A 23320-nucleotide genomic window follows, 5' to 3' on the forward strand; every position below is an offset into this window, starting at 1 on the left:
CCAATTAAGATCACATCTTATTTTATATTATTTTAAATCTCTTCATGCTTCCTACAAATGAAGACTCTTAAATTTATGTGAAAAGTTTTGTAATTGAGTTAAGTAGTTATAAAAAAAAAAGAAAAGAGAGGTAGCTGCTTCAAAACAGATCCGTTTCCATTCACATGGCCAGCTACTGTTGCAAAATCTGCTGTGTTGTGATGACATCCTCTCTCCATTAGCTAGAGGTTCATCTTCTCTCGTGTGACTCTTGGCCACCACAAATCCTTCTTTCACTCTCACCCTGGTGCTGGGATGGCAAGCAGGCTTCATCTCTGGAGCCAACTCCTATTGATTACAGTGATTGCCTGGAGTGCTGTGTCGAGAAGAATCGAGAGGCCACATACAGGCTCGGGAGTGATTAATTAGCAACGTCTGCTGTGCAAGGGGAGAAAGGGGTAACAACAGCATATGTGTTGTGTGGTTGCCAGACTTAATGGATTCATGATAAGGTTTAGCCTTGAGAGATTCAAAGGCTCATTTTGTGTCTCAGTATTTCTGTCTTTGAATTAATGTATACCAATTACTTTATTCCACAGTAAAATAGAAATAGGAATCATCTGTTGGCTTTGATGATGTAGCGTTACCTATGTGTGATTTGCATTGCTTACTAAGGGATATCTAAATTATTCCTACCTCACTCACTTCTGGAATAAGTAAATTGTTCTCTCACCCCTTCATAATAACCATTTTGAATTGTACAGTTCTGTGATGTTACGTATATTCACATGGTTGTACAGCCATGACCAATATCCATCTGCAGGACTGTTCTCACTTTCCCAGTTCAAACCCATTAAACACCAACTCCCCACTCCTGCCCTACCCTGCATTCCCTGGCCACCGCCATTCTACTTTTTGCCTCTATGAATCTGACTGTTCTAGGAAGCTCATAAAAGAGGTTCTGATCTTTTTTTTTTTTACTTATTTTACTTAGCATGTCTTCAGGGTTTATCCACCTTGGACCATGTGTCAGAATTTCTTTCCCTTTACAGGTGAATAATATTTCATTGTGTGCATACACTGCATTTTATTTATAGATTGATCTGTGTCAGTGATGTTTGGGTTGCTTCCACCTTTTGGCCATTGTGAATAATGTTGCTGTGAATGTAGTTGTACACATATTTGTTCAAGTCTCTGCTTTCATTTTCAGTTCCTTTGGTTACATATCTAGAAGTGAAATTGCTGAGTTCTTTGGTAATATTAATATGTTTAATTATTTTGAGGAATCACCATATGTTTTTCTACAGTGGCTGTGCCATTTTACATGCTATCAGCAAGCCATGGAGAAGGGTTCCAGTTTCTCCACACCCTTGCCAATACTTATTTTCTGGTTTTTTGGTAATAACCATCCTAATAGGTGTGAGGTGATAATCTCATTGTGGTTTTGGTTTGCATTTCCCTGATGACTAATGATATTGAACATCTTTTCATATGCTTATTGGCCACATGTGTGTCTTCTTTGGAGAAGTGTCTTTTCAAGTCCTTTGCACATTTTTTTAAATCAAATTCTTTGTTGTGGTGGTGGTGATCTTCATATATACTCTATCAATCTCATATCAAACATATTATTTGCAAATATTTTCTCTCATTCCATAGTGTGTCTTTTCATTCTGTTGATAATATCCTTTGAACAAAAGTTTTTAATTTTGAAGAAATCCAACTTACCTATTTTTCTTTTGTTACATGTGCTGTTGTTGTCATATTCAAGAAATCATTTCCAAATTCAGTGTCATAGTGCTTTCCCCAAGTTTTCCTGTAAGAATTTTCTAGTTTTAGCTCTTATGTTTAGATCTTTGATCTACTTTCAGTTAATATTTATGTATGTAGGATAAGAGTCCAACTGTGGATAAAGTGAAGGTTCCTGTGGCCAGGATTCTCACCTGGCCCTGGTTGGCTAGCGCAGTACACATGTGTGGGCAATATGTCATTATTGACTGTATATAAAGAGCCCTGCTCAGTGACCTGGGTGACACGGTGGCATGGCTGCAAGGCTATAGGAGAGCAGAGCAGAGGCTGGAGTGGTGGCAGCGCCAAAGACAGAGACTGAGATGGCTGCGTGGGTAGAGAGAGGCCCAGAGGCAGAGAACGGCTTGCTTCATGCAGACTCGCTCTGAGTGGACAGCATTCTGGTGATTGACCTGCCACTGTGGATGTAAAGTTGGGTATAAACCTTTTCACCCCAAGGACATTTTACTGTCATTTCTTTGATCACATTGAATCCATATTGAACTTGCCTGTGGCTGAAACCCATTGTCAAGACACCAACATCTTTCTTTTTTTGCATGTTGATATCCAGTTTTCCCAGCACCGTTTGTTGAAAAGACAAATGTAAAGACCCCATTGAATGGTCTTGGCAGCCTTGTCAGAAATCATTTGAACCATATATGTTAGAGTGTATTTGTGGGCTATATTAGATTTTTAAAGGTTAGATATCTTAGCTTACATATAGTCTAATCATTTCTACTGATATTATTGCTGCAGCTTCCTAACTAGTATCATTTCTTGTAGTCCATACCTATGGTAAACTTTCTCTTTAAAAAAAAAAATCATGTTATTCAACTACTCAGAATCTTTCCTGGGTTCCCAGTTTTCCAGAGGATGAATTGCAGCCTCCTTAGCTCTGCTAATTGCATCCTAGCCTGGCTCATGCCCATTTCTCCAGCCTCTCCTCCCACTGCCTGTTTTTTAGATAGCCGTTTACTGTGGTCACAGGGATTTCCTTGGAGCCTGAGTGAGAAATGTACTGACGCTCCCCTGCTTATGCACCTGTTTCTTCCTGCCTCACGCTCGTGTGGTCCTCCTGTCCTACTGTTTGCAGAAGCCTTTCCTGTCCCTTCTCTTGCAACTTTAAGCATTTTTTCTCTTTTCTCCTTTGACAGCCTAGACCTTGAGATGAGATTTCTGACCATCTTTTATGAGTTTTGCCTACTTCCCTGTTTGCTCTCCTTGATTGTGGGTCTCTAGAGGATGGACTTTGTCCTGGTTGCTTTTGTATTCCCAGGGCCCGACTTAGTGCCTTATGCAGTGTTGGTACTGAATACTTACTGAATGAAATGTGTTAATCTAAAGCTAAAAGAGAAAAAGAGAGTGAGAAGAAAGTGAAGGGCATCAGGTCAGGTATCAAAAATGTTTTTCCTTCATTATAAACTTGGCTGTGGCCTGTGGAGCGCTCCAGACAGATCGTTTTTTTTCCTCTAATGGTATTTTCCTTCCTTTTTCCATACATGCTACTACGATTGCAATTATTATTACCCTTTCCCAAGCCAGGATGAATAATCTTAACAGTATTCTGAAAGGGAGGATAGAATAAGGAGAGAGAAGAAAGAGAAAAGACTGTTGGGAGGGGAGTGGAGGGGAAGGGTATCTGCCACTTCATTCAGAAGCATTTATCAGGTGACACTTAGTAAGTTGAGTCAGAAGTGTCTCAGGTACTGAGGTAGAGTGACAGGCCGCGAGAGGTGCAGGCTTACAGACAAACACAAAACCCTGCTCCTCAGTACCTTTGTCACAAGTGTCTCTTGCACCTGAGGACGTTTGAATAGATGAATAAATAATTGCTTGCCTCGGTATATAACAGATCCACAAAGCAAAGATTTTTTCTCTAACCTCAGCAATTCTGTGTACATGGCCAAATGGGTGAGTAAATGAAACTTGTAGTCAGACCTTCATTACAACAGGTGGTCCAGAGGAAACACGGAAGTCTTACTATGCGTCACCTGTGTAGCATTCCTTTCTGATACCCTGAGAAGTGTGAGCCGGCTGCTTCCAGGACTCTGTGTGTGTGATGGTCATTGCCTTTTGGCTCTGTTTGGGAGAAACTGATACAGAGGGGATCCAGAGACTAGCAGAGTCAAGAGCAAACCTGGATAATCCACAGGAGTTCAGGATGACAAGAAGGTGTAAGGTCATTAGCGAGAGTTGTGTTACAGCTCTTCTGTTTTATTTCTGGAACCTCAGTCATCTCTAGTATTTTAAGAAGCATTATGGTCTAGTCTCTGCCTTTGGTTACTTTTGACTTCTTATTTACAGTTTGGGAACTTTTCTCTTGAATTAATATGTAAATGATTCTGAAGTTAGGTGTTTGAAAAAGTCTACTGGCAACTGTGGAGCTATCCAAATCTGGGAGTTTGAATGGATGGCTTCCAGAGTCCCAGGATTCCAGGGCTCTCACATTGTTTTTCGCCCCAAGATTTTTCATTTCTAAATGGCTATTGGTCCTGTCAGAGACTGTTAGGGAATAATGCCTATCTCAGAGCGTTGGATAAATCAATGAATCAAATTCTTGAGGTGTATAATCTGCTCCTTGAGTCTTAGGCACTTTTGGAAGCCTGATGTATAAAAGGTATAAACCCTGATAGGCCACTAGGATTCTCATTAATTCTGCCTAACAGATCACCTAAGAATTCCAATTGTGACTTAGTGATACTCCAGTGATTTCATAGAATAAATGTACCTTTTAAAGGCAACTTGCTTTAGAGTAGTTTACATATGCACTCATTGGGAAGGATCTGATTCAATAGTTGGAACCTCTGAAATCCTTGGATGAAGTACAAATACTGAGATGGAAATGCAGTATGCTGTCTATATTGTTTTATTTCATGAAATGGTAACTTGGCAGAGTGATATTTAGAACCGATTGCATTCTGTTGTCCTTCTCCTCAGCTCTCTTTAGTGTGGGTATAATCTCTTGCAGGAGTATCATAGGTATTTATGCACTGCTGTTTGCATAGGCCTTTTATGGGAAAGAACCCAACAAAATAGCACTCATTGCTAGCTTAAAACAGGCTAATTTTCCTTATGTAGCAAAAGAGTGAAATCTTTCGTTAAAATTAGAAGGATGACATCCATGGCAGGATAGCCACAGGTAGGCCTTTCCTCTATCCCTGGCTCATCTATTAAGGAAGTAGATGAAAGGCCAAGTGACAGAAGTCTGTGGATATGTGTACCTAATGAAAACAACCCATTCAAATGGGCATTATTACCTGTAATCAGCTTAGTGTCTATGAAATATATTCCTTATTGCATTAAAAATATGTTCAACAGATAGATGAACTATTTGATGACATTTTATCAGGTTTTAAAAATTTGATATTTAGGTATAATGCAGAATTATAATGCTAATCGGTTTACAGATTAATATTGTAAGTGGCTTTTAAGTTTGCTCACATACCGTAACTTGTTAAATGTGGTGGTATCTTCAAAGGTTATCTGACTTTTAATCATCTGAGTAGATAAAATAGATGGTCATGGTGTATCAAGAAATCTTTGTACAGATTTGCCATTTTTGGTACAGTGTATTCAGTTTGTTTTTTTGAAATTATATATTATGGAAATTTAGAATAGTATTATAAAGCCTTATGTGCCCTTCAGCTTACTTTAGGAGTTATTACATTTTGCTATATTTAATAATTATGAAAACAATATTACTAAAAGTTTGGAAATTAGAATGGAAATTACCTATGGCCTCATCCACCTAACCCAGCTTGTAACATTCTGTGTATTTTCTTCCATTTTTTTCTTAAAGTTAAAATAGATATTATTTCCCTCTTCTTTTTGCTAAACATCGTATCAAACTAAGAGCTAATAGCTACCATTAATTGACGTCCTCCTAAGCTAGGTACTGGGCTACCTGTAGTATTGTATGTACAATACTAACTGTATGTACTGCCTTCCATATAATTCAGAGAATCTTCACAATAAGGATTCAATATAGGCATTCTCCCTCCTCCCCATTTACAGATAATGGACCTAAGGCTCAGAGAGGTTAAGTAACTTGCTCAAGAGTCATTTATCTAGTATAGGGATTCAAACTAAAGTGTAACTCTAAGGTCATGCTCTTGCCTTTCTGTAAAGTGCCCTCTTCAAAAGCATTTTTCACATTGCTACATAATTACCTTTTTAAGGAAAAAGAAATATAAGTAAATAAATTTGACCACATAATCTATACAAGCAGCACTAGGATGGACGATGCTGAGGATTCAGAAGCTAAAAGGTATGACCCATGACCTTTAGTGTTTATGCTCCAGGGCAGAGGAACCTAACCCCTGGGAGACACTAACAAAGCATACAAACAGGACTTAATGTGCTGTTAATAGTGGTAAATGTTATAAAAACCCTGCAGAGAAGGAGGTAGATGTGGATTAGGCCCCAAATATAGATTTAGGATTTCAGCTAAAATTATACAGAGCGACAATGCCAAATGTTGGTGAGGATGTGTGGGACACCCAGAGCTCTCATTCATCATTGGTGGAAGTGTAAAAATGGTAAAGGGGCTTTGGAAAACAGTTTTTGACAGTTTCTTATAAAAATATCTTTGAGCCAACAGTTCCACTCCTGGGTGCTTACCTGTGAGAAATGAAAAGGTATGTCTGTGAAAAGACTTGTACCTGTATATTGGTAGCAACTTGCATATACTAACCCCGCCTGCTTAGTTTTCTTTTACTGAATAACAAATTACCACAAACAAACTTCACCTATTTATTAGCTCACAGTTCTGTAGATGAGAGATTCAGCATGGTGTAGCTGGGTTCTCTGCTCAGGGTATTGCAAGGCTAAAATGAAGGTGTTGGGAAGAATGAGTACTCACCTGGAGGGCCTGGAGGAAAACCGACTTTGAGCTCATCCTTGTTGGTAAAAGTTAGTATCAGTATCTTGCAGCTGTAGGACTGAGTGTGGCCCTGTTTCCTTGCTGGGAGTTGTCTGGGTGCCACTCTCAGCCCCTGGGGGTCACCTACATTTCTTGACATGTGGCCCCTTCAGTGTCCACATCATCAGTGGCATATTGAATCCTTCTTGTGATTCAGATTTCTGACTTCTGCTGCTGCCAGCTGGAGAAAGCTCATTATGATTAGACCAGACCCACCTCAGTAATCTACCCATCTTAAAGTCAAATGTGCCACATTCAGGTAAAAATCCACCATATTTATAGTCTGGGAATTATGTGGAGTGTGTATACCAGGGGGTGTAGAATCTTGTAGAACCACTTAGAATTCTGTTTACCCCAAGCACCCAGTTGGGAACAACGCAAATGTCCATCCAGAGGAGAATGGGTAAACAAACTGTGGTATACTCATACAGTGGAATACCCTTCCCACTAAAAGGGAACAGATTATTAACATATGCAGCAACTCAAATGAATCTCAAAAACTTTATGCTGAAAGAAGCATAAAGAGTACTTTATGGTATGATTCCATTTCTTTGTAATTCTAGAAGAAACAAAACTTATCTGTTATAATAGGAGTAGTGATCATTGGTGGGGATGAGGAGGGTAGAGTTTGGGGATGTACACAAAAGAACTTTTCAGCAGTGATGAAGGTGGCCTATATCTTGATAGGAGGTGCTTTCATATGTCAGAACTCAGAACTATTAAAATCTGCTTATTGCACTGAATAAAAATTTCACCTCAGTTTATGAAAACTAAGACATTATTGAATTGTTGTTTTACCTCTTACCAGACTTTTGGTTTAAGAAATGAACCACAATTATATATATATAACCACCATTGGCAAATGACAAAGCTGGGAAACTACGTTACACATTTTCTAGTCTAATTCCCCTGTAAACACTACTTCCTTGAAGAAAAAAGTTTTAACATTGCTAATGACAAAATCTGCTGCAGCTACCTTCTGCATTCAGGACAGGAGTTAGACAATTTTACCTACTTGTGCTTGCCAGCAGAAATATGACAGGGACAGATTTGCTAACAGCAATACATCTTGAAGTGTAAGCACTGAATCTGGATCGAGACATTTTACTTAGATGTGTTTGGCAGGAGATATTTTCTTGCTGTTGATCTAATCAGGGAACTCACAGCATTTTGCTGCTGCCCATGATTTGGCTGAGAAAGAATTTGTAATTGTAAAACTGTCATTGTAGTTAATAAAGGACACATGGCATTGATTTTAGAGTATCTGTGACCTACCCCGACTTCTATAGAAATAGTTGTTAAGATAACCAAAGGTTTGATAATGTTACGAGCAGAAGAAGAACAAACTTAGGTAGAAAGATTTCATAAAACTGCCTCCAGCAGCTTTTATGCTATTCTTTTTGAAAGTTTTTTCTGATACCTTCTATGAGACTAATTTTCTGTGATACATTAATTTCCTGTGATGCTCTTGCTGGTTATTGACTTTAGATCTTAAGTACATAATGAAAATATTCAGGCAGCTATTAAAATCATTATACCTTTTCAAGTTTCTTTAGCAGTTTTAAAAATTTTGAATTGTGCATGTGCTATGTTTTCCACTTTTTGTGAAGAGGTGTTTACCATATGCTAGCATATAAAAATTTTTCATTTATTTTCTTAGAAATATTTTATTTTATACTTAGAAATGAATTCTTCACTGAGGTCCTCCTGGCACCTCATGCCCCCTGACACCCCTGTAATCATTTAGGCTCTGTTAGTTGGTAGGGTGGTCTTCCAGAAAGGTCCCGGCTGCCTTCAGGGACTTAAAATCAATTAGTAAACAAACACCCACTCCATCCTACCCAGGTTATCTATATGTTGAGTGGTTAATATAATGAGAGTAAACTAAGAGTTTTAGGATCAGAATCATCAAATTGAGTTCTGAAAAATTAACAGACTTTTTTGTGTCAATAAATTTGATACAAAATGTGATAATAATAACTTCTGTGTAGTTGTATCTAACAATTCATGTTTTTTCTGTATAAAAGAATGTGCCTTTGGCATGGCTTGCTTATTTATGAGTAATGCAGATTATGTAATATGAATTTGTGAGGTGAAAAACTCTGTCTTGATCTCCAGGGAGTAAAATAGTTTTTCTCTAAAATGTTTGCACACAAAACATTGTGTCTAAAGTAGGTAAATTCATAGAAACAGAAAGTAGATAGTGGTTGCCCTGGGCTGAGGGGGAAGCAGACATGGGGAATGGGTGTTTAATGGGTGTAGAGTTTTAGTTTTCCAAGATGAAAAAGTTTGGGAGATCTGTTGCAAAACAGTGTGAAAATACTTCACACTACTGAACTATACACTTGAAATGGTTAAGATGGTAACTTTTATGTTATGTGTATTTTACCACAAAGGTAAAAAAATTTTTTTTAATAATGTCCTATGTTTTCCACTTTTTGAGGTTAGAAAACTGACACAATAATAACCAAGAAATATAAAAGACAGCTTAATCTGTTGACTTGAATTTAACAGATTTCTGTCTCTCTAGTCTCTTAGTATACAGTGTTCTTCCAGCTGTGGGTTGTACTTCTGTGTGTTCTCCTAGGGCAACCCCTTACCCCATCTTTTTATCCATTGACCTCTCAGCACATTCATACACTTAAACTCCTTCCCCAAATTGCTTGATTAATTTATTTTTGCTATAAAACAAACCATAACTGGAAGTGAAGTAGCCATATAATATAATCTGCCACTGTTGCAAGTATTTCAACCTTTTACTAGGGACATGTGAAAAAAATTATGGAGCAATCACTGTGTATCAGGCACTGGGCTAGTATTTCTAAATATATGTTTTGAGAGTTGATTGATTGTGAGAGAGTTAAAATTGGCCAGATCCGGAAGAATTTCTGATTCTTATTTTATTTTTTAAGATTATTTTGGCAATGGAAATATTTTTCTTCTTGAAACAACTTATAAATTACTTAATGAGGATATATTCCCAGCAAAAGTACATTTGGATGTTAAAAAGTGTGCTTACATGCGTTTTACTAACAGAGAACTAATTCCGAATGTAGCTATAATGTCTCGAAAGTGTTCCTGACACCAGATGTGTCAGATTTATGTCACTGGGGGCAAAGCTCAAGCTGGAGAGAACACATTCCCTCTAACTGTCCCACTTAACATTACTGTTCACGGGGGAGTGTTCATGACTGGTGTGCTGCATCCCCTGAAAGGAAAATCATGCTTCAGAATGTTGTTAGAGTTATTTTTAGCAGCACATCTAGAAACTGTTAGTATTTTCATTCTAGGATATACTTTTCTATTTACTATAATTCTAAGAAGAGTAATTTTAGACATGTGGATGTGAGTGCATGTGTGCATTATGTTCGTGTGTGTGTGTGAGTGACAGAGAGAGAGAGAGAGAGAGAGAGAGAGAGAGAGAGAGAGAGAGAGAGAGGAAAAAGACATCCCCTTAATAACAGGAGGGGGTAGAGGCTTACTTAGTCTATTATCATAAAGCTCTGCTAATGTAGCTTCTGAGTCATGTGACTGCAGAAAAGGCTATTATCTCAATGAAAAGGAAACTGGTTTTTAGAGCAAGCAGTAGAATAGAAGCACGAAGAATTTTCGAGTGTTCCACCATGCTGGATTGTCAAAGGGAGATCTGTCTGATCAGCAGCTGAAAAAGGATTTGTGAGGCTAGTTTGTCAGCTATCCTTAGAAACAAGTGATAGAGGAGATAAGCGGCAGGGTGCTCAGCATGTGCTTAGGTTTACATCAAGGCATAATGTTGGTTTGGGTTAATAGAGGAGATTTCTGTCTGAGGCAATAAATTTATTGCTAATTGTGGGTTCTGTTGTTGTGTTCTTTTGTTTTTTGTTTTGAAGAGTTATGCATGGTATTTTTATTTACATCACTGGTGAAGATAAGGACAAGCTGCTGAGCTCTGGTTTGAACTGCAGAGGCTGTGGACAATTACCAGGTGTGTTTCACAAGTGCTCTGACTTTATATTTGGTAATGTTCTTGGAATTCTGTGTGCTTGTGGATTGGATGTGTGTGTTGTCCAAGGGGGAACTGAGCATGACAGCCAGGCAGTGATAATGTTCTCAGGAACAAATGGATACAGTGTGATCCAAATTGATTACTTCGTGGTCTTTATTTCTTTTGTGTTTTTTTAGTGATTACAGGTTTGTTGCAGTTGTCTTATGTGGCCAATACAGTCTCATGTTTATTTTTGGAAATGTTTTGGTAAGCATTTTCTAAAATTCAGAAGAAGAATCCAATACAAATCTTAATCATTAAGGAATAAATATCAGCCTTATAGTTGTATCTCTGTGTTTATTCTTTCAATATCCTTTTGTAATTCAGCTTTAAAGGAGAGCTTTGCAGTGAATTTGAAATCATTTAGTTTTTGGTTAGGTAATACATAAAGCTTTCTTTTTTTGGCTGCAGCCTTGAATGAATGATTTTTTTGTTGTTATATATAGCTCCTAACTTTCTCTTATTTATTACATCCTTATGCTACTATACACAGAAGGCTAAAAAATTCAGTTAATCTTTAGACTGTACTTGTCCATTTTTGCTCATGCTAATGCTATTAATTCTCCTAGTATACCTTTTTCTTAACCTTGGACAATGTAATACTTAAAAATCTGAGATTGGTGAAAGACAGTCTAAGCTTTATCTGAAAAGGGTTAACAATGTGTACCTGAAGAATGAATTCACTAATATGTTTTTCACTTAACTTCTAGAACAAATATGCCCAAATTGGGGTGTGTGTATGTTTCCAGGTCACACATTTTGAAACTAAACTATATTGTACACATCTCCTTTTTGAAGTTGACATTGGAGGAGGTAAGAAATCCATCAGGCTGCTATGCATTGTGTATATCAAGAATTAATTTTTATCTTTTCCAATAAAAGATGGTGAGCACGACTCAAACATAATTTTTAATTATACTGAGTGCAGGAAATTCTCTTATAATATCTACAAATCATATCTTATCACAATATAGTTTAATAAATCATTAATCTTAGTGAAATATTCTTAAAAAAAAAACACTAGCACCTTAGTTTAGTCTATCTACATAAAAAGTTGGTTCAAATAAACAGTTAATAAACTGGTTTTGATCATGCTGGAATGTTTTTTTTTCAATTGTAGGATTCTCCCACATTCTTGTAAGTACGTATAAGACAGAGTTATGTACTTACTGGTTGTAGCATCCTCAGTTAAAATATTTGAATAATGGAATTTTTATAGCCAGATTGTTAGGGCTTTCTTTGTTTTCCTTTGTTTTTGCTTTTAAATTTTAGTTTGTTGCCTTATCTAAAGCTTTTGAAGTGATCCAAGGATTTTGAAATAATTCAAAATTTCATTGAGCACCTGCTATTATTATAAGACACTCTATGAAATGCTATGAGAAAACACAGGCAGATAAGATACTTAAACCAACAAGATAACTTATAGCTGACACTGGAACTCAGTCCCAATAAATGTAATTATCCTGTATCTTACAGGAATTTTAAATCATTAAAAGGAATTTTTTGTGAAACTTACTTGGCCAATCAGAAAATACGTATTATTCCTGATGAATTTGTAACTTTCACACAAGTGGGTTTGAATGGTAATTTTAACTGGTCTTTATCCATACCAGTTCATATTTCCATTGTATCATAACAGAAATAAGTTTGTTTTATTTACAGTCTCTTAAAACTAGAGTAGGTTTTATTACCGAATGAGATGTTTTTCTTCTGAAATGTCAAATATCATCAGTCTTTTACAGTTTGAAATACTTTCATGAGAGGATTAATATGTGGTGTTACCTAAAAATATCTTTACTTTTGGAAGTTGGGGAGTAAAGAAGAACCAATTTTATTAAAATTAACCCAAGTTGTGACGTCAGGGTAGTGCCTAAACAAGCCAGAGGGTTAGCTTGCAAATCCTGCTACACTTCAGAATTCCAACCACAGTAATAAACCACAGATATTATAATCAGGTCTCATCTTGTCGGGCTTGGGGGTTTTGCTTCTTGGAGTGATATTGAATTTGCAGGCAGGATAGGGTAAGAACAGAAGGAATTAAAGGTGATCTTAGTATTCAGTGTTGTAAAACTCAGTGAAATGTTTCATAGGAATTTTTTTGTTTTGGGGGGCTTTTTGAAAAAGAAGAAGTTTGGGAAGATGTAGGCGGGACTAAGGTACCGGGCTATATTTGAGATGTAGTTTAATTCTTTGGAAGCCAAAGAGATAACAAAATTCATCAAGTGAAAAGATCTGTGCAACAGCTAACGAATTGTTCCAGGGTACCTCTTACTGGGTTTACTCTAAAAATGTTTGCTAGGAAAAACTGAGAAAAGTTTAGAATCGGTTGGTTCACTCATTTCTCTAACAAGTGTTACAGTCCTTAACATTTAAGAGGCAAGACTTGGCATTCTCCAGTGTGTGTTTTAGTTGTAGCAGTCACTGTCTTTTCACTGAGCTTATAGTTAGCATGTAGAGTTACAGCTTGTAATAGAATAATCACTAATACAATGTAGTATAAACATATATTTTACTGTTGCTTTGCTGTAAGGATAACTTAGTTATTAGTATTTATCCTTTTTAAAGATTTTGTGAGAAACAACAGATACTATAATCTTATTGAAATGAACTTTTCCATCTTAAAAACCAGTCAAATTGAGAAATACATTGAGGTAAGAAGCTAGATATTTGGTTTCATCATTTGGATGTCAAATCACATTATAATAGTAAGGTAATTGGCTAGAATAAAGGGTTCTTAAAGCACTCTATGAGGTATATATTTTTAAATTCATGTTTTATATCTGTAAATCCTTAAACTCAAGTCAAAGTTAATGATAAATATTATGTTGAAATTTCATCAAAATAACAGAAACATTTTTAGATTTTAATTGTTTTTTAATTGGCCTTTCCAAATTTTGCTTTGCTGATTTAGAATTTTTAAATGAGAAAATATTGTATTTAAAGTATTTTATTTTTATGTATGCATATTAAAGATAATATTTTGCGGGCTTTACTTTTTCCATCTTTTGATGAGGGAAATAACATCAACAAAACAATTAACAGTGGTTTTATTAACTATAAAGGTAACCTTGTGTATACCTTGTTATGTACCAAGCACTATTCCAAGGACCTCACATATATTCAGTTGAGTCTTTACACAACAATACTGGATAAGCTACCCTATGCCTATTTTACAGTTGAGGAAATGGAGACACAGAGAAGTAAAGTAATTTGTCCAAGCTCACACAGCTAATAAGTAATGGAGCAGAACTTAAACCCAGGTAGTTTGCCTCCAGAGTGTAGGCTCTGAATTCCAGTATATGCTGGATTCAGATGGTGCTGTTACTGGAGTTGCTGGTTTATTCTGGATGAACATAGGGACAAGGAGAGAAATACATTAAGGTTTCAGTGATTTTATATTTAATTGTACTTTCTTCTGTTCTGTTTTAAATATGTTAAGACTAAAGCATTGTTTAAGTGGTGTTTGGTTAGCAGTGAAAAGAAATATATTCACAGCCAACTTAGAAATCTGCTTTAGAGGAAGTGATATGATGGAGAGCATTCATCTGGAGAGGCATAGATTGGGACAAGAAATGGACTGTGGATTGCCGTGGGATTAACAGGGTGGGGAGGCACTCTAAAGTTGTGGGATCTGAAAGATATGTGCCACATATTTTCTTACTCAGCTACTCCTCCATTTTCTTGGCAAATGGAGACCTTGCTGTGTCCAAGGTCCCTTTACTCATTGCATTGCTGTCGTGGAGCATTGAGGTATCAGAACCACAGAGAACCATAATGTTGCTCATGTAATTGTACATTAATGATACCAAAGTAAACAAACAAATAAATAAATAAAGATCCTTGCACACACCCTGAGAGCACTGCTGGAGTAGGAACCACTGACTTCAGATTTGTTGCGAGTCATTTTACATCCATGCAGATTCCCTCGAGAGGAGTTCATGTCTGCAGCCTTTCAGATAGAGATCCATTATACGCCATCAAACTTTAGTAGTTAACAAGCATATTTACTTCCAGGTGATGTCACTCTTTCTCATCAGTAGTCATTGTGAAAAGGTTTTGCCTCACTGAATCCTTGGAATTGGGTCCCTGGGAATGCATGGGAAAGTGAAGCCTGGGTAAAGCTTTGTCATTTGTCCTTGGTCTGCCTTGCTGTACCCTCCTATACATTGGTTTATTTCTAAAATGTAAGCATAGCCAGTTTCATTCTTGTACTTAAAGCCTCCTGCTCATTTAAAGTATTGATTACATGTTGAAAAAATAATTTTGAATATAATGCGTTAAAATATATTACTGATTTTTCACCTGTTTCTTTTGACTTTCAGTGTGCCACTAGACAGTGTGTGCCTCATGATAGTTGTGAGCACTGCTTCGAGCTTAGAGGGCAGCGTGTGTAAAGGCAGCTGGTGTTAGCTAGAAGCCTTTCTTATACATGGTGTAGGTATGCCGGACAGGAGGGATACACTAAGCAGCAGGAAGATGTATACACCTGCCAACCCCATAGTCTTCTAATCAGTCAGATTAGAAGCAATTGAAAGTCCTCCTTCCTTGGTGGGACATAAAAGGTCTAATCATGATCTCACACTACCTTTGTAGCTTCATGACCCAAACAATCACACCTACTCCTGTGTTCTACTATAATGTTACTCACAGGAGTTAGATTCTGTAAAATCCTGGCGAATACTGAATTAGTGAAAACTGAGCTATTGTTTCTAGGGGAAATACAAAATTAGGTTCTGGCAGGCTTCTGGTCATAATATTTTGGTTATTATCAATATATAACTTATTTTAAATATGTTTCTGCTTAAAGACACCTTATTTGATATATATTGTTACTTCATTAAAACAACTCATGCCAGAGTGAAGCTGATCTAACACACGTATTTTCTCTACAAGGCATGTTGCAGCCTCTTGTACTTAGGAACATCAGATAACACTTCAGCTCTAATGCTTGGGGCCATTTGAAACAGAGAAATCACCAGCAAAGAGCAAAAAATGTGAAAAATGTGGCCCTAAATATACTTCAGAAAGGATGTTTGCTTTACAGTGTAAGAGCTGAAACAAGAAGACAGAGTCTCTTTGTTCTAATAGGGAGTGCTATTTGGAATACCTAGAAGGAGCCAAGTATTTCAGATAATAATGACTACCAGTGAAAGCAGCTATATTCTATGAGGCAATTTCTGTATATCAGGCTATGTACTTGATGTCATTTAATTTCCAGACAAACTTGTGAAGTAAATATAATTTCTGAATTTTACAGACAGGGAAACAGGCTCAGAAAAGTTAATTATCTTTCCCAAGGTTGCCCAGCTAGAAGGAAGCTAGAGATGAGCCAGGCTTTCCCTGACTCAGGCACCAAGTTAGGGGAATGCAGTTGAATAAGACAGCCATTCTCAGTAGGGCTTCTGTCTTTGGCGGGTAGGGATAGAGTTACAGCTCATGGGCCACAGCTTTCCCCACCTTCAACACTTCATTGAAATCTGGAAGAATTGAACATGTAACATGACTTACTGTGAAGGAAAAGTTGAGAGCCATTATGTCTTTGCTGACTATGGTGGCAAAGGCACTTTCTCCCCTGCTTCTGTTTCACCAGCTAATCAGCCTTTTCACACTCAGTACATCTTTCCTTTGCTTCATAACTTTGGCTCATTCGTTGTTCTTTATACCTTTATTATCTTGTGGGTTTTTTCCTACACTTCTTAACTTCTCTCTCTACACATTGAACAGTTCTTTCATATTCCACAGACTGAGAATCTGCTGGACTGGGCCCATTACCATTATCTCCATATAGATAGAACTTTTGTGCCAGTCCACTCCAGTAGACCACTGGGAGGCCTGTAGATTGGATGCCACATCAAAGGCTGGGGGAGCAGCCTTCGTGGTATTATATGGTGTCCTCTGTGTGAGGAACTGGATAAACCTGTCTCATAAGAAAGAGCCTGTTGAGGATCCTGTGGGCATGGATTGTTTGGTTCCGAATACAGTGCAGTACAGTCTCGTGCTATGTGACATTTACTGAAAGGTCTCTGGGAGTCTGGGTCGTGTATTTCTTCATATGTAAAACTAGAAGGGCGATTTAAATTCCCTGACTTTTCCCCCTGGTTGTTTGTAGAGTTTAGTCTTTGATTTAGACAATAAGCTGGAATGTATGTCTAGCATATCTGACCTTTGTTGAGTTAGATAGAGCTACCTCTATTTCTGCCAGGGTTGAAATAGAATTACTATAATGACCCATTGCAGAAGCCCCTTCTGGCCTTCCTGGTTTGATAACCCATCACCTCCAGATTATTTAACTCCTAGGTAATCTCAAGACAGTTGGAATTAAATTCTGGAACATAATTTTCTAATGTACTTGGCTGGAAATGTTACCAGGGCACCTAGGATTAAGTAAGGGGAGAGACAAGGTAACAGGTTAAGCAGGAAGTTGTTTCTTGTACGAGGGTGATTGTTAGCAGAACATACCAAAGTAAGAGAAATCAACCCCATTATTGCCAGATACAAAAAGCAGGTGTTTCACCAGTATGGAGGGTCTGGGCTGCAGATATGGATAAGTGGGCTTATGGGGGCCTGGTTGAGTTTATGGGGGCCTGGTGCAGTCCAAAGTGTTTAAACCATCTAAGTCCAGTGTTGTTTTGTAGTTCAGGCAATTAATGCACTATAGTCACTGTTGGTTACAGTTCATACCTGGAGGTTATAGGGCCAGTTGGAGAGCTGGGGAAGAACAGAAGCACAAATAAGCAAATCACAGTGACATGAGAATGCCAAAGGAAATTCAGGGATAGGGAAAGTTCATGTTTCCTTGGTGGTACTGAGAGGAGAAAACAAAGGATTCATTTGTAACATAGCATTGTAAGGTCATCAGCTTTTCAGCTCTCCATTCTGCCTTCAGTTCACACTGGAAGGTGAACATTAACCACATGTGGTAATGCCGACCATTTCTGGCAATTACCTCTCTTTCATGATATTACAGCTGAAGATCTCCAGGGATGGACATTCCACAAACTGTGAGAATGATACATTCAATTTTTTGAGTAACATTTTACTTAGACCATTTCCTTGTACCATCATTGACAATTCTCCTGTTACATACTGTGAGGTAGTTACTTAGTTTTTTCTAGAGAGCTTGAAGAATTGTGGAAAGAGCACGGCAGTGGTTTGAAGCCTAGGGCCATGACTTACAAGCTTTGAGACTTTGGACAGATCAATTCACTTCTTTGAATCAGTCTTTTCTCTAAAATGGGGGACAGTGTCTGCTTTGTAGAGCTCTGAGAATTAAATAAAATAATCCAGTGCCACGTGCCATGTCTAACACTTAATAATTACCAAACACCGAAGACATCTCTTCTGTGCAGCATCCCTCCCACACACTCAGTGTGTCTTCTCACCTACTCATGCTTCATCTCCTCAATTAGTTTAACACACACATCCCTGCTTATTTCAGTAAGTTCTCAGTGTCTGTCCATTTACGAAATTCTCCACGTACCTATTATTTCTATCTTTTGGAGCAACATGGAATCTCATGTTTCTATCTGAGTTGCAAATTTTTAATTTTGCTTTTGTTCTTGCAAGCTAAGGGTGTATTTGTTATTTTAATTTAAGCATCAAGTCATTTGGTCGATTCATATTAAGCTGGCAATCAACTAACTACAACCCCTTGCTTATTACCCCTTCAGTGACCATCAGCTTGGTTTCTCCTGTTTAGAACTTTGTACAGTTGATTATTTTTTTCAGTCTCATTTTAAGATTCTCCCTTTATTTGTGTGGGTAGTTACCATGCTGGTTATAAAGACCATGTAGTAACATGCTAAAGCTTTCTTAAATTTTAAGAGATACAAAACTGTATGTTAAGGTTATACCTTTAAAAAACTCATACAGAGAAATAAATACTGAAAGGAAATACCCACTTGAGGACCTAAGACATGCACGGGTAAGAAGACCCGTGTCTTCATTAGGGAAGGGAGCAGTGTGTGGAGTGCAGGCTCCAGAGTTGACTGCTTAGATTCAAATCTCACCTCTTCTACCTGTTGTTGACTGTGTTTGATCTTGGACCTGTTATTTAATCTTTCTGTGCTTCAGGAGATGATAGTAATAATGACTTCATAGGGTTTCTGTGAGGATCAAATAAAATAATACAGATAGAACATAGTAAGTGTCCTATGATGTTGTATATTTTGGTGAAATAGCTTCAAACTACGTACCAGTTTGTAAAGCAATTTATTTGCCAACATTAATTAAGTGCTTGTGAGTCAGACATTGTGTTAAGGGCCTAGGATAAAATGATGAAACAAGTTTTTGCCCCTGAAGGAGCTTAATGGTAGGGTTATGTATAGGCTACTAAAAGACAGAGAAAAGGAATTTAATCTTGGGGAGAGGGTCATCTGAGATAGGTTTCAAAAGATGAGTGGGAGTTAGCCAAAAAGGAGAAGATATATGGTTTGTTCCATGCATAACAAGCACAGAAGAGGTGAGAAGTAGTATGTAGTAGGTAAGGAACCATGTGCAGATTACATGACTGGGGCAAACAATAGAATGGGAGATGAGCCTGGAGAAATGGGCAACGGCTAGATCATAAGGCACCTTATGCAACATTTGAGACAAACATAGACTGCCTCTTGGAGGGAGTGGAGGTTTCTAAAGATGTTAAGCAGGGAAATTATCAGGAAGCAAGGAAACTTAGGTTAGATAATCCAGGTAAGAGATAATGAAGACCTGAACTAGCAGTAATGATGATTACAGTGATAAGAGGGGAACTTGAGCATAATTAAGAGGCAAAGTCACATTATTGACAATGTGATGGGGAGAATAGAGAAGTTTAAGGATGATGTTCAGTGGATGGGTGCTCTTTCAGGTGGGGCACTTTGGGATGGGGAGAAGGAATGGATGGGCTCAATTTTGTGAATGTGACACCTTAGCTGGATTTTGAAGTAGAAGCTTTGAGAGGTGAAGGGTGGAAAGAAAGATTTGGAAAACCATGTAAAGAGGCAATTCCATCTGGGAGAATATATAAAGCAGCAGTTCTTAACCCTATTAGAACATTGAATTACCTGGGGAGCTTTTAAGCAAAATACTGATGGTCAAACCCACCTCTGAAATCTCTGACTTAGTGGATCTGGAATGGTGTCCTGGTCATCTACTGGTTTTTGTTATTGTTTTGTTTTTGTGTTTGTGTTTTTGTCAGTATGTGCTTTTAAGTTGTGGCAAAATAAACATAACAAAATTTATTATTTCAACTATTTTCAACTGTACAGTTCTGTAACATTAAGTACATTCACAGTGCTGTCCATTTCCTCAACTTTTTCATCATCCCAAACAGAATCTCTATACCCATTAAACAATAACTCCTCATTCTCCCTCTTCCCCAGCCCCTGGCAACCTTTTTTCTATTTTCTGTCTATATGAAATTAGCTACTCTGGGTATCTGATATAAGCATAATCATAATATATGCCCATTTATATCTGACTTCTTTCACTTAGCATAATGTTTTCAAGATTCATCCATGTTGTGGCATATATCACATCACTTTCTTTCCTTTTTACAGTTGAAAATATTTCATTGCATGCATTTACTGCATTTTATTTATCCAGTCATCTGTTGATGAGTAGTTGGGTTGCTTCCACCTCTTGGCTATTGTGAATAATGCTGCTATGAATGTGGCTGTACAGGTATCTGTTTAAGTCCTGCTTCCCATTCTTTTCAGCATATAAAAGTGGAACTGCTAGACCATGAGGTAATGCTGTATTTTTTAAAAAACTCCCCAGGTTATCTTTAAATAATGCAGCTATGGCTCAGAACCTATGGTATAGAACAAGGGCACTTAATCTGGAAAGTCCATGAATGGTCTTAGTGGGTTTGTGACTTCTTAAGAGAATAGTGTGCTTTATTTTAGTTACACACACACACACACACATGAATAGTGTGCTTTATTTTAGTTACACACACACACACACACACACACACACACACACACACACACATGATTTCCGGTTTGGCTTTGATCAGATTCTTAGGGCAGTACATAACTCCAAAGTGGTGCTAAGAATCACTATAGAATCTAATTTTAAAATAGACAAAGATTTGAATAGATACTTCTACAAAGAAGATATACAATGACCAAATAAGTACATGAAAAGCTGCTCAACATTATTAGTTATTAGGGAAATGCAGGAGGTTGGAAAATAAAACAGTGTCTCCACTTTGGAAAGCAATTTGGCAGTTAAACAAAAAGTCCCCATAAGACTTATCAGTTCCATTCCTGGGTGTATATCCAAGAGAACTGAAAGCATATATCTATGTAAAAACTTTACACAGATGTCCACAGCAGCATTATTCCTAATAGCCAAAAAATAGAAACATCTCAAATGTCCATCAACTGATGAGTAGATAAATAAAATGTGGTATACTCATACACTGGAATATTTGGCCATAAAAGGAATAAAGTATTGATACGTGCTACAATATTGCAGAATCTTGAAAACTTTGTGGTAATTGAAGCAAATGAGACACACAAGGCCACATTTAATATTCCATTTATGTGAGATGTCTAGACCAGGCAGATCTGTAGAGACAGAATATTGTAGTGGTTGCCAGAGCATGGGAAGAGAAGGGGATGAGGAGTGATTGCACGGTGGATATGGGGCTCTTTGGAGTAATGAGATGTTGTGAAGTTAGATATAGTGATGGTCGCACAATTCTCTGATTAGACTAAAACCACTGATATGTATGTACACATTTGTTAAAAGGGTGAATTTTATGGCTTGTGAATGATACCTCGATAAAGCTGTTGTAAGTTATTTTAAAAAGAAGATGAATGAGGAGAGGATTGGGCTGAGATTGGGGTCTGGGTAACTCCAAAGAGGAAGAGCTCATAAAAGAGATTGAAAAAGAATACTTGAGCAGTTTAAGAGGAGGACGGGACCTCTACAGTGCTCTATCGCGGAAGCCCTGGAACAGAGGGATCCAAGGAGGGATCCCGGGGTTGGGGGATGCAGGATGCGATCATGAGTAACAAACACAGCAGGGAGGGTACGCCAGAGTTTCTGTAGGTTTGGCATTTGAGTCTCATGGAAGACTGGGGATGGCAAATGCAGTGGAGTGATGGAGGAAGGTGTACTTGTTTTGGATCATGAAGCGAATGGAAAGGAATAGGAATAAACTACAGGCCTATATTCCCTTATTTGAATCTCAGAATTCAACAAACTCTGAAAATGGTAAGGTTTTTATAACTCATCTGGCAGTAAAACCTGACCTGAATGAATGTGAAATGATTTATAATCTTCACTTGACCCACTTAGTGTGAATATTCATACATTTTACTGCAGAAATTATACTAAATTCGATGACAGAATGCTCCCACAGTCTCTGTGGGGATGTTAATAAATATGGTCAATGGTATGTGTTGTTTTTCTAAAATTAAAATATGTCTATCTACCTGAGTCTAAATTTTATGGCCCTCACATGTTTTGAGTAAGGGAGCATAGACTTGTAGTTCTTGGGCAGGTCTAGATGTGAAGGGAAGATGGGACATTGGATAATTGCTAGAGAAGGATTCATACTCAAGGGACATTGTTTTTTTAAAGGATGGAAATAACCCAGTATGTAAGTTAAAAGTACAGAGGAAGACGTTGAAAATTTGGTAAAGAGAAGCTTGGAAGCTAAGTCTCAGAAAAGGTGGGGAAGGGAACTAGGAAGTGGGGTTGGAATGTTAGTGTTACAGGTGGGGTATCACCCATCCTGTGAGATCCATTTTTGTAAATAAAGGAAGGGAAGGTAGGTAAAAATCAAATTAAACAGCCAATTGCTGAAGTGGTAAAAGCTGGAAATAACTGTTGGGGTAAATGGAAGTAGCTGACTTGAGAACAATGAAAAGGATTGACAGGCAAAACTGTGGGTCTAAGCTAAGTTAAGAAACCCTGAAATGTCCATATGGCCATTCTACCTCTTAGATGTATGGTTTTCTCCATCAGTGCTCAGCTTACCACTTAAAGGAGTGGAGAAATCTTGGGACTGTATAAAGTTCTGTAGAATGAGTTCTGTGAGGGGCATCTGTGAAAGGGACTGAGGATGGTAGGGAGCTGGTGGTGGTTCCAGCAAGGTCAGGAAGGAAATGAGATGAGCACAAGGGACAGGGGACTAGAATTCTTCACACACTGAAGGCCAGTTAGGTAGGTTATCTAGGAGGAAGACAGTAAGAAAGCTAGTACACTAGGAGGTTGTGGGCAAAAAGTGGCATTCAAGTGACAGGAGTTCTGGGTGATAACAAGGTTCAGGGTGTGATCATAGGAGGCAGTAGCTGAAGTGACAGAGAGGTGAACTTTGCTGTAGTTGAGATAGATGAGGGGCTGTGAGGATAGGTATTAGCTCATCCACATAGATTTGAGATCAGTCAGATGACCGAATTTGGGCTAGAGAGGAAGTCAAACTTTTTAGTATGTGTGGAAGATTAAGTGGCATGTTGGTGAATCTCAGACCAGGTCATAGAAAGAGGGTATTTTGTGGCGTAGGTTTCAAAGGAGCAGATTTTTTTTTGTTAAATTACAAAGAAGTAGGTTTTTATATACCTGGCTACCCTTGGAGTGGAATGGTGCTCTGGTAGCTGCTCTGAGGAATGCAGAGA

The 23320-nt window shown here is 37.8% G+C and overlaps 1 protein-coding gene across 13 annotated transcripts in view; it reads left to right on the forward strand.

Moving 5' to 3' along the window:
• NCOA2 (nuclear receptor coactivator 2) overlaps positions 1 to 23320 on the forward strand; it is a 298607-nt gene that overhangs the window by 151674 nt on the left and 123613 nt on the right. For 5 of the 13 annotated variants that reach the window (XM_036886214.2, XM_057497992.1, XM_057497993.1 and 2 more), the window contains exon 3: positions 10555 to 10649. The exons of the other annotated variants lie outside the window; for them this stretch is intronic. The gene's annotated coding sequence lies outside the window, so the exon portion shown is untranslated. The remainder of the gene's footprint in view (positions 1 to 10554; positions 10650 to 23320) is intronic. 13 annotated transcript variants of the gene reach the window in all.

Source organism: Manis pentadactyla, chromosome 3, assembly GCF_030020395.1.
Source record: "Manis pentadactyla isolate mManPen7 chromosome 3, mManPen7.hap1, whole genome shotgun sequence".
Lineage (NCBI taxonomy): Eukaryota > Metazoa > Chordata > Mammalia > Pholidota > Manidae > Manis > Manis pentadactyla.